Source organism: Corvus brachyrhynchos, unplaced genomic scaffold (genome assembly GCF_000691975.1).
Source record: "Corvus brachyrhynchos isolate BGI_N302 unplaced genomic scaffold, ASM69197v1 scaffold94, whole genome shotgun sequence".
NCBI lineage: Eukaryota > Metazoa > Chordata > Aves > Passeriformes > Corvidae > Corvus > Corvus brachyrhynchos.
The window spans coordinates 8927532-8938497 of record NW_008238330.1 but is presented as its reverse complement, the minus strand read 5'-3'; positions in this window follow the sequence as shown (position 1 = coordinate 8938497).

The following is a 10966-nucleotide window of genomic DNA, read 5'->3' as shown; positions in this document are numbered from 1 at the left end:
CTGAAAGAGAGTCAGAAACAATGCTCACTGCTCTGCCAGACATCCAGACCTCTGCTCGCGTAATGGCATGGTCATCACGAGGGAAAACTGCAGAAAGTGAAATGAAAAAGTAAAAAAGGTAAATAAATCAAACACAAAATAATGGATTGGGAAACCACACTCTTGCGCTTATTGGAACACTCCTTACTCAGAAGACTCTAAGTGCTTTGAAGAAGTGCTTAATTACACACTAGGTCTACCTGTGTGCCACCTCCACCTCCCTAAGTGGAAAGGCAACAAGCATTTTAATGAAGAAAAAGTCATCAGGTAGGAGCCAACAGGAGCTGCCACAACAGGAACTGAAGCAAGAACTTGGCACTGTCATGGGAGGGGAGAAGAGAAAGTCCTGGCACAGATGGCAGGGTCCCTTTTTGCTGCTTCAGATTTGGGGAAGGGAGGGGTCTTTCCTACACATACTGGGAAACTTAGCAAGTGGAAGAGGTTTCCTTTCTCCTTACCCACTGACTCACAGCTTTGGGGTCAAAGTGCAAAAACAAACAGCTGTACAGTTAGATTTGCAGGAACTGATTAAGAAGCAATCCAGAAAGGATCATGACAGGAACTTCTAGTCTTGGCTGAAGGATGTAATTTCCCAACAACAGCTGTCTCCCACTCTCACCTCCTCCTCTGGCCTCACTTGTGCTTTGCCATGCCTCTCCTGCCACCTTTGCTCCATCCCTCAATGGCATTTGTTTCGCTTCCCCTTTTCTGGCCAACTCCATGCTGGTGTAGCAAGAGCACCAACACTGACATTGCCCTGTCCTCTCTAGCTCTGCAGACACCTTGTCTACCCAGAGGGTAAGATCCATCTTGGAACCAGGAACAGTAATGCTCCAGGCATGTGCCGTGCTTGCTGTTGTTTAAATGTAACTCCCACCAATACTAGGCATTTGAGAAAACAGAGAAGGTGCTCCTAAGTCTTTGGCAAGGGATCAATCCATCTGCACTCAATCCATCCACCACTCAATGTTGGAGCACACCTGGAATGCTACACCTGGAATGAAAGCAGCTCTTTACACACCCAGGAAACTCTTCCAAAAACACTTCTACTCAGAGTACTTGCTCATTGCTCCAAACGCTTCATAACACAACACCCTCTAAAGACCCACCTTCTACAAAAATAGCTACAATAATTCTACTATCAAATACATTGAATTGCATATCCCTGAATGGAAGGGATCAGCCTCCTGCTATTTCAAAACGTAAGGCTTCTTCTCACGGCTTTGCAAAAAAGAGTGCTCATTATGCCATTTTAATTCAGAGAAAATGTACACTATTAATTATGTTTTCTGCCAAAAAAGTTCACACTGAAGCTATTTTTGTCTTTGTTTTACAGAAAACATACTGAGAGAATTGCAGAAGTCCCTAGGACCTCAAACTTTTCTCCAAATTTTATGGCTAAGTTCTGCCAAGTACAAGAAGAGAGCTCTACTTTGCCCAACACCAACCTAAATGGAGATGTTGCTGCGCCTATCTCAACAGGGAAGGAGATGATAGTTTACTTTTCAGTTGTTATTTTAAGACCAAATTCATAAGAGGACAATTATTCTTTCACAGCCAAAGAGTAAGGTCATTAATGAGCAAGATGATTAATTACATCCAAGCACAGAAGTGATGAGCTTTGTGTGCCTGCGTGCAAGTGACACGGAAGAGAGGTATTGGAACTGCTGTGGCCACAGTGAGAAGCAACAGCCAGGAGCACAAAGTTCCAAGGTACACAGAAGCAGATGAACTAGACCATTTACAATATTTGTTAGAACACAACTAGTATAAATAAATTAGGAGAATTAGGTATTTTCTTATCTTTCCACTTTGAACATTTAGTATGCTGCCAAGCGAGTTTAAGATGGTTTATGAATCTGGAGAAAGTCACATGGATTAATGTTAAAGCATATCAGTCTTGTATTTATACACACGTCACACAGAACAGAAAAATCAAGATGAAAATGTCCTTGTGAGGATGTCATTTACTTTGGCAAGAAAAAAGTCCACAACAAAAAACCCTCTCCTTACTCACAAAATTCACATAACACATTGTAATTACTCTGTATTTCAACCACAGCTATAATTTAACCTCATGATTCCTGATATCTAGGAAGACAAGCTATAAATTTTCATAAACAGTGATTACCCAAATGATCTGGTGGTCTAAGTTCAGATAATTCTATACCTACTGGTAAATCCATACCTTTTCTCCCATTTTTCACAATTTCTGTAAGGACAATTATGTATTCATACATTCACCGAGACTTAACAAGTCTCTAACAAGTATTTCTCAGACTCAATTCTTCCACTCCCTCAAGGAAACAGGTTAACCTCCATTGCATTGTTTAATAATCTTATTAAAACTGTTACGCTTGTTTGCCAGCTCAAATAAAACTGACATAATTAAAGACTCACACCTGACAACAGTGTCAGGTTTAATTGACAAGAACATCATGTTACATTAAAAAAGTAAGAAAGAAAACTGTAATTTAGGCATTTAATTTTCAGTTGAAAGTTTAGACTTGACAAATGAGGTGCTGTAACAAGCTGGGACAGTCCTGAACACAGACTCTCAGGATTTTTTGCCTAGACTCTGAGTCTTTTTTTTCCTCTAAGGTTTTGTATCCCAAAGCAAAGGAAGCAAACAGTCACAGGAAAAGCAAACTCCTATTTAACAAAAGGAATTAGTTTGACAAGTCACTTTAAGGTCAGTATTAGCAAAGATTGACTGAAAGCCGAACAAATACACAGTGATTAAACCTGTGGGTTTAGTCACTTCAGCAGTGAAATAAAAATTAACCTCTCTTGCAAGTGCAGGAAGTGGTTTCACTCCAATAAAAGTTCTACAGCTCTCTCTCAGAAATATTATTGAGCTAAACTGGGGGAAAAAGTAAGAAAAATCTATTGCTGTGTAACTGTCTAAGGAGAAACTGGAAGGAGCCCTGAGGCCCCCTCACTCTGAAAGTCTGGAGACCCATTTCTGCAGCGAGTTAAAAGGACAGAGCACAGGCCCCTGATTATGGCTGGAGGACAATTTTGTTATTTAATGTACTCTGCCCTTTAATGCTTGCTTAAGAGGGCTCATTAGGCAACAAAATTTAAGAATCAGTAATCAGTACATAAACACCATACATTATTTGAAAAATACATATGTGTTTTAGTGTTCATTATCTTAAGAGTCAAGCTATAGGAGCTTAGAGTCTCAGCTTCTCTCCTACATGACCTGGTTAGTGGGGTTTTTTTAATTCCTTGCTCTTACATACACAAACATCTGTTTTGGTTTATGTTGTTCAATTTGGTATTTTCATATAAATAATACACACCAAAAAAAAAAAAAAAAAAGCTTGTAGCAGGGTAGAAGCAGTAACTTGCCCTAACTGGTTTGCCCTTCAATCATGCTGCATATGAACTTAATTTGTAATACAGATGGAATATGTCAGCTCCGCCTGCTCTGGAGCAAACAATATGTAAACAATGTAGGCAAAGGGCTTAAGGACTTATTCTTGGTGTCAGGCTACAAGAGAGGCCACTAGGTAAGCGTGAGATACAATGACAACACACACATCAATTCAGCTTAATGATATGACAGAGCAAAGACCTTTTCGTATTTTTTATATGAAGGCATCTGGCATTACGGGAACAATCAAAAAACATGTAATTCATAAGTTAGAAATGTAAACAAAACAAATGAAAATCCACTTCCTGCTACAATGAACACTTAAGACATGCTATTACACCCTATATAAACTGTCTTTTTACCTGCCATAAGCCATGTCAAAAAAATCCTGTTTTCAATGGCCTGTGACGGCCAAAGAATGTGCTAAGAATGTACAAACAAATGATGTGGGCCTTCACCCAGTAAGTACCTGAAAGCAACCTGAGCTTCTGATGTAAAACTCACAGGAAGCATAAAACCACCATCATAATAACCTTTTGATTTTCATGTAATTACTCATGCTAGCGAAGTCAAGCACATGGATATGACTTGCAGAACTACAGCATTACTATGTACATTGCAATCATTTCCTCTGTTACAAGTCAATTAACACTGAACTTTGGGAAGACGTTATATTTTCATTCTGTCATATGAACTAAGTGAATTTCAAGTTCTGCCAATCTCATGAAAACAATACTGGGGAAAAAAAAAGAATAAAAAGAAGAGAGATCAGGGCAGATCATGGACCTTTTTTTAAGTTTTCAGTTTGGATTTTTATTTACTTTAAAGAAATACTTCCAAACGGCTTTTATGACACACAAAGTACCTAGAGAGCTGACAAACAACACTAAAGTTAAATTTTTATCTTCAAAAGGAAGCACACATACATAACTAGTCATACTATATTCACAACAGCTAAAGTAGGCAATCCAGATCCACAGGACAGATGTCCGTTTAAACAAAATCAACCAGCTCCAGACAGACAGACAGAAACTGCAGGATAATTCATTTTTAAGTTTATTTCATTTTTCTGTACATAAAACTGCATAGACTAAAACACTGCATATTTCATCTTCCTTTGCAACAGACATATGAGAAGGTGAGTTTCCTAACTAAAAGAGTTCTTCTCCTGCCACACTTCCATGCAGCTAAAATCTAACAAGCTTGTCAAAACTTGCCAAAGCAGAGATAATAAGAAAATATCAGTATTTATATGTATTTTCCTAATGGCTCCTGCAAGGCCTAAAAAGCTTTATCTGATCAACAGTAGCGGAACAAAACAGGCCAGCTATGCTGAGAATTTTTGGCAGTCTCCTGCAGATTCATCCAGATATCCATCAGCATGGCAGTTTCCAACCCCTGGTTTACAAAACCCTGGAGGGTCAATGGGACATTTCTAACAGGTCTGTGAAAGGCAGCTAAAAAAAGCAAGCCTATTATTAGCAGGCTCAAATTTGCTATAGAGAGCTGCATTTCCATTGGAATACTTTCAGGACTTCAAAAAATGGTTAAAAAACCAACCAAACAACAAACAAAACAAACCCCGCCCCAATTCAGGCTAAAAACCCAAATGGGTACAAACCTAATCTTGCGTTTCAATGGCAAAGGCAGCAGGGAAGAACCAGGCACGGAAGTTAACGCTGTGCTTACAGGACACCCGATGACTCAGATCAAATTATCTCAGGGCAAAGTCAGCCCTCCTCCAGCCACCCCAGGAGAACGGAACAGGATTGTGCCTACCAGATATTTTTTCATTTTTCTCCTGGAAATTCAGGCTACATTAAGGAGTATAGTTACAGCCTAAATACAACATTACCAGCTTTGCATCTGCTTTTAGCAAAAGGATCACAAACATCTCAAGATTCTCCTGAATCCTTTGGCTCCTCAAGGTAGGCAATTTCAACACTTGCAGTACCCATACTGAAGAAAAATGGCATAAAGAAATATTTAAAAAATTACAAGGCTTAAAATAAATTTTTGTTTCCTGAGGGTAAATGCACAGGCTTGAATTATCTCCCTTAAAAAGGGGAATAGAGAGCATGTAAAAACAGCTGGTAACCAAGTTACAACTTTTTTCTCTACGTGAAGGGAGTAAGTGGCTGTATTACAATGCTTTAGAGTAATTGTTTACAAAACTGCTTATATAATCAACTATTTTGATGTTACTTTCTATTTTTAATTTATTTCTTACTTCAAAGAGGTCACACATGAACAAGACCTTAGTAAAAATAGCTCACACTAAAATCATACTTTTATTATTTTTATGAGAAGCATCTTATTAGAGGGGAAGATTTAATTGAAGTCATGCCTTTCTGAAGAACACATTTGAATAGGAGTACAAATACATAGAGGGAACTTCTCCCTAAGGAGAGCAAGCAGAGGGGGAAATTACCTCAAAGACATCTGTCAGATCTAGAAACTCCATCCTGAGGACCTGGATCAGGCTGAGAATGACAGCCTCAAAAGAGATGCAGCCACATAAGGCACAAACCCCTCAGTCTCCCTCTAATTTACATCAGTGTAGACAAGAAGCAACTTCAACAGTGCCAGAGGAATTCCATCAGTAGAACTGAAAGGAAAATAAGGCCATGTTTTCTGAATTACAAATACAGGGGTTTCCCTATCCTGATGTTTGTGGTATGCAGTCTCTCAGGGCAGATGGTAACAGCTTCCTGGTTAATGTCTGTATCATTTCTGCTTAACTAATGGATGTGTATTGTATAAATAAATTATAATGCAATAAAGACTGACCTAAGAGTCTGAGTTATCTGGTGACTGCACCCCCACCAAAAGGCCTGTCAGCTGCCAGCCTGAGCAAAGGAGAGCAAAGACAATGTAGTTACTGTCCAAGGTACAAAAACACTGACCACTATGGATGAGTGACAAAATTGGGGCAACATGTAGGAACAGGGCACAAGTCACAAGGGCACCAGAGACTGAGGTCAGACTTGGATCTGACTTGGTCTGATCACAAAGTCAGTGATCTTAATAAGTCTTCCATCAGAGATAAAAGGTACTTTATAAAACTGTCATTAAGTAATGAACCATTACAAAATAACTGGTAAGGTTTTAACTATCAGAGCTGAATGGGGAACAGAGAAATTCTGTCACTTCAATCTTACAGTTTCCCAATAGACCAAATACACACAAGCTACCTGACCTATGTCAAAAGAGAAATATTAGTCCTGAACATACCATCTTTGTTGCATTGCCACCTCTCTGCAATTAAGCATCAGAAGGGAAGAGCAGTCTTGCAGGAGAGACTGCACCAGGAAACAGAAAACAACAGATGGGAATGTCATGCTTTCCCACAGCATTGCAGTTATCCTGAATACACGGCCTTATGAGAGACAAAACAGGAGAAGCTGTCCTGGTCTTCTAGACAGCTTTGCAATTTACATGCTGACTCAGGACTTAAAACAGCAAGTCACTGGATTAAGGGAATGTAAATTCTCAACTTGTCCTCTATCAACTTTTTTTAAAAAGAAAGAATGACAAAAATTAAAGGGGAAGGTTTATCTATAAAACTGGTATTATTTTTAGCATCCATTTTAAAAACCACACAACTTTCATGGCAAAAGGAATAAGTTTTGCAGAGCAGGAAAGAGCTGCAGCTTTAAAGTTTTAATCATAATAAGAAGCTGGCAGAACCCCTCTAGTCTAAAAAAAAAAATATTCGAAATACTATCTTTCAAGGCAGAAAGAGCACTTTAACTATCAGACATACGTTTTCACTCAAGATGGTCTAACACAGGATTTGGCTCTCACCTGCTTCTGCTACAGCTCCCTCTTCACAAGCACGAACAAGTCACTCACTCTCTGATTTTATTCCTCTGCCTGTAGTTTATTCTTCTGCCTTACCACATAGGGGTCGGTAAAGATATAGATATGAAGGCTGTAAGGCATTTAGATTTTAAATCTACATACTACACCTAAGGAGATCCCTAAGCCAACTACAGAAAGTACACCGGGCATACATTAAAATAGCACATTAGTAACACAGGGACCAAAAAATTGTCACCTGTCTCCTGCAAAGTTAAAATCACAACTAGAAGAAATGTATGCTGTTTCTTCAGAGAACTGGAAAAACCTGCAGGTTCAAAGTTGCTGTATGTTAAAGCTTTTGAAACACAGCAAAGAACACCTGAGTTGCCAAACTAAGCATTTCTTGTTTTGCTCACTTTTGCACTGGCAAGCAGAAGGGATCCTTGCTGCCGTAAAAAATACAGTTTCTGTGTGTAAACCTTAATTTTGCTACCCTTTGAAATACAGAGAGTTCAAGACAAGACCAGATGCAATACATAGTATCTTCCTTATCTATTCTGTGTTATATTGGACATCAGTAATTCAAGTAGTCACTGCAAAGAAAAAAGATGCATATCACATTACTATCTCTATCACCTGCTACAGCCCTCTCTGTATCTATGATGTAGTACTACTGCCTTCCCACTAAACCTGAATACGTCTTTTTTTTAACTTTTTTTTTCAATACTATAGTGCTTTACACTACCTTTACTCACTCACACTGTTTCAGCTTCAGCCCACTTGTTTTAATTTCTGCATGCTGCACCACATTTAAGATTGGCCACCCCTGTTAGTTCTGCACTACTGCAAAACTCACAGCTGAACATCACAAACACACCATCTACCACCGGCCCAGCAGCAGAAACATCAACAAGGGCCTTGCATTTCCTCTCATTCAACATTCCTCTGTTGTCCAAGGATCTTAACAGTGAGTCCTCTGCCTCCTTGTTTTACTTAGTGTTTAACTTGCTCCTGGAATAGCATTTCCCAACATTTTTCTAGCTGAACTCTGCTGCTGTACCCTTCCTTCCCATTTCCATACCTTCTCATGCCTATCCTCTCTTTCTTTTTTCCCCGCTCTTCTACAACTCCTACCTCTTCTCCTGTAACAGCACCGGTTCTGTATGGTCACCCTGTGACCTGGTGGTGCAAAGAGATACAGGGCTATAAGCCTAGATAAATCTCTCACTCCAGTCTCCAGAAGCATTCCCAAGCACCCCCCCAAGCTGGGGGCACAGCCAGAAGCAGGCGACAGGAATTAACACACCAGTGCTCCTGTGCAGTGAGCCAGCACCAAGCTGCACCTTGCCTCTAACACCTTGCACCTCACTAGCCAGGAACTACTGCCATATGGGGAGGTCTTTGGCACCCACACCCTGCAGACAAGCTGGCTCATTCTTTTGGACTCCCTCTCAAAAGGACAATGTGTGAAGTGTTACTGGCAGACTTGCTGCACTGCAGCTCCAGGCAAGGGCTATCTTCTTTCCTTATTGATGCACAACCCAGGAAACACACAGCTTCAATTAGGAAAGCTTTAACTTCTCATTTTCTTGAGCATAACCTGAAGCTTCAGATTAGTTACACGCACAGGTCAAACATGATGTTCCAGGTACAGTCGGTCACATTTAGTTTGCTTCAACCAGCTAAGCACAGGATGGGGAAAATAAAAACTGACAACAAGCTATTCTGTCGTGTCATATTTTACATTACCTGCTGTCTTCTGTCAGGAAGGCAGAAAAACTGTATTCTAGAATATCGCCCTAAGAAAAAGGTCATGGCTACACTGCAGAGGGATCAGAGAAAAGCATAAGCTCAGCCAGCTAACATCTGCAGAGACTGGCTGAGCTACAGCCACACCATTTTCAGACCAACACCACTGTGGGTGCCCATCTAGTCTCCTCTACGGGAGAGATGCCCTGTTACAGCTCATGGGAAATGTCTGCACAGTAAAACTGGCTCCATGAGCAAGTCCTCCTGAAATAATGCAACACACAGGTTTAAACTGCATGCACTATGCAACACTGCCAGCTCCTGTTCTGTTGGAGATGCACAGCAATCCACCCACTGAGAAAAGTAATTTCATATTAGGTAAGAAAAAGAAATTCACCAAAGCTTTGCTACCACTGCCCAAGACATACACATCCTGATGAAGACTGTCAGCTGTTCCCCTTTGCTGACACAAAGGAAACTGCCCAGAAGAAACACGTAACTACTTGGGCACAGTCGACCTGCATCTGCTGAGGAATTAAGCATTCATCTCCTTGCAACCTGCTCCCATTATTTGGATTAAATTACATTTGTATACTTTTGTCTACTACCAAACAAGCAACTTAAAACTGAAATACACACCCTTGTCTGTAACTACATCACTCAAAATAAAAACTAGAAGGAAGCAGAAACATACACTAAATACTCAACAAATGTTACTGCTATAGGTCCTAAATGTCACAACAAATATTTTTGGGTTTTAGGGAGACCTTATATTTGCCCTTTTATAAGCCTATAACCACAAAGAGTTTCTGTGTCACACCTTCTAAATCTCAATGAACATTCAGTCAGACACAACTACCAGCAGCGGGTCCCACTGGTGCGACAAACACTATTGCATCACTGAGGGAACACCAAGAGCTACACTGACATAGCCTTTGTACGAGCAGATCTTTATCTGCACATGGGGCTGCATCTTTAAAAGATGTAAGAATGGCGTGGCTCCCCTTAAGATGACTCTTATCACTGAAATGCCTGTAACACTACACAGAAGACTTATTTGTTGCTTTCACTGAGCAAAGAAAAACACGGTCCTCACTAATGCCTTGCTATGTACACCACCAGACACCCAATGCAGTCACTCACTGAAACAGTCCCTTCCTTCTCTGTGATTCCACTGTATCAGAACAACCATCCAAATCTGGGCTCCTTTCCTACAGATCTGACATTAAGCACACACCTTTGCTGTGCCAGGAGTCTGGCACACAGTTGCTGTCTCTCATGCTGAAAAACACAGTTTATCTTTTCTGATCAGGATCAAAGGAAAGCGATCTAAACGAACTCTGCTGTCCATCCCACATCCCTCAATGGCACGCTCTGCTGCCTCCTTCTTCCCAAGGCTTGTTTTCTTCATTGTTTTCTTGAAGACTATTTTCTAATGAGCCATCGTGAATTGCTGCTTCTTCTTAAAAATTCACCTTACAGAACTACTTCAGTAGTACTTAGAAGCTGCCGTTCTAGACCAGTCCGGATCGCTTGCTACTGCCATCTAAAACACACCATCCATTTCAACTAAACCCGCCACAGTACAGCGCCATGGTTTCGACACGGATTACTCCCGATGCCGAGATCGCACCTGGCCGACGGTGCCATCGGACAGCTGCAGCCACACGCCGGGTGACCAGGGCCACCTCGGAAGCGACATGGTCAGCTCCACTCGCTGCCCAGCTGCTCGCTGGCGGGCACGTCCCACCGCTGCAGCGCGTTAGCAGATTACAGGACCACTGCAATCCACCGACAGGTCACACGACCCCGACGAAATCGCCGGAGGCTCCGACTTTAAATTTGCTGCCGAGGGGACTCAACGCTGCTCCGAAAGGCCGCGGAGCAGACCTAAACCGCGTATTTAGCCCGGTATCATTTAACGTGTTTAGCCTCCCAGTATTTAAAGCCCAGCGCTGGAAGGCGGAGGGGGGAGTGTGGAGCCCTCCTCCC